Raw genomic sequence first — 1,709 nt, 5'->3', positions numbered from 1 at the left:
ACAATAGTTCTGTTCGCGAGCATTGTTAGCAAAAATGATCGAGTAGAAATACGAAACTTTCAACAATAAATATTTGAATTTTTTAAATAAATGATTCAAGGAAAGATAATATATAGATTCGATAAAATCCCTGCCAGCATTTCAAAGTTCCATTTCAACCTCATCGTTACCACAGACTCGTAAATGTCACTTCAACCATCATGAAAAGGTACATAAAAAAGTACATGCAAGTAATTTGCCATCCCTACTGTTAAAAAGCCATTTTTTTGTGAAACGCCAAGCGCAACCAGCTTGTTATATTTTAATTAAATAAAAACGAAAATAAAGTTCTGAAAACATAGATTATACGCTTAAAATTGTGAAAGGTATATTGGTGAACAATTTGGTGATTTTCCAAATGGAATAAAGTGATTGTTTTTCAGATATTTTACAGACACGCTGCCTCCATGGAATAAAAACACTGGTTGATAGACGCAGCAACATGTAACTCGCTACTTGTAACTCAACATCATCATTAATGCCAAAAATTATGTTAAATGTAATGTGATAGTGGTATAAATGTTATATTTTTAAGAATTTGTAAATGTTTAATCAAATCAATAAATATCTAAACAAACGTGTTTTACTCGACCACAATGATTCTTTTACAACTATCTTAAAATGCACTTTTTCTGATTGTTTGGAGGGTCCCTTATTGGCGTCGTTCTAAATTGATCTATAAAGGCACCTAATAATTGCACTCATGCGAAACATTTTTGTAGTAACTTGGCGTGGTACAACTTCTCAATAGTGACGGCGCTTTTCCGACGAGTTTTTGATATCGTATATGATTGTTTTCGACGTACTGGGGATTCTCAGAAGCGCCCCCAAATTCAAAAAATGTTGGCAGGGATCATGACTAAGCGAAAACGAATATTATTGGTTCACATATGAAACCTTTGTTAAAAAAAATTTGCCGCTATAGAATACTGAAAAAATATTTTAGGGCTCCTTGACTTTTCTCCGTTCACAGATTAGGTACGCCCATGGGGATTTCAATGGGGGATGCTCCAAGGGTGCAGCTACCTACGTATACCCACTTTAGTTAGTTGTCGTGGGGTGTAAATAGATAAAATCGGTGTTGAAAATAGTTGAAATTGTAACAACAAGTACTTTTACCCCCTTTGACTTTTCTCTTCTCACAGATGAGGTACGCCCATGGGGCTTTCACTGGGGGATGCTCCATGGGTGCAGCTACCTACGTATACCCACTTTAGTTCATTGTCGTGGGGTCTAAATAGGCGAAAATCAGTGTTGAAAATAGTTGACATTCTGACAAAAAGTACATTTACCCCCATTACTTTTCTCCGTTCACAGATGAGGTACGCCCATGGAGCTTTCACTGGGGAATGCTCCAAGGGTGCAGCTACCTACGTATACCCACTTTAGTTCGTTGTCGTGGTGTCTAACTTGGCGAGAATCAGTGTTCGAAATAGTTGATGTTCTAACAAAAAGTACTTTTACCCCCATTAACTTTTCTCCGTTCACAAATGAGGTACGTCCATGGAACTTTCACTGGGGGATGCTTCAAGGATGCATGGGTCACCCCATTATGTTGTTCCCCCCGAGGTAGCAACATTGGCAAATGAAATGGCGTTATTATCCTTTGTGGGAACCGTGGTGTTGACCACTGGATTTGAAATTGCTAGTGAGGCGGTAACAGCATGGGC

The 1,709-nt window shown here is 38.0% G+C and overlaps 1 long non-coding RNA gene across 1 annotated transcript; it reads left to right on the top strand.

Moving 5' to 3' along the window:
• The first annotated feature begins 233 nt into the window (after window positions 1–233).
• Window positions 234–636, top strand: LOC142241641 (uncharacterized). The gene is made up of 2 exons (XR_012723738.1): window positions 234–365; window positions 423–636. It is a non-coding gene; the product is annotated as an uncharacterized LOC142241641 (long non-coding RNA).
• The last annotated feature ends 1,073 nt before the right edge of the window (window positions 637–1,709 follow it).

This window comes from Haematobia irritans, chromosome 5 (genome assembly GCF_050003625.1).
Source record: "Haematobia irritans isolate KBUSLIRL chromosome 5, ASM5000362v1, whole genome shotgun sequence".
Taxonomy (NCBI): domain Eukaryota; kingdom Metazoa; phylum Arthropoda; class Insecta; order Diptera; family Muscidae; genus Haematobia; species Haematobia irritans.
This window is presented reverse-complemented; position numbering and strand designations above follow the sequence as displayed.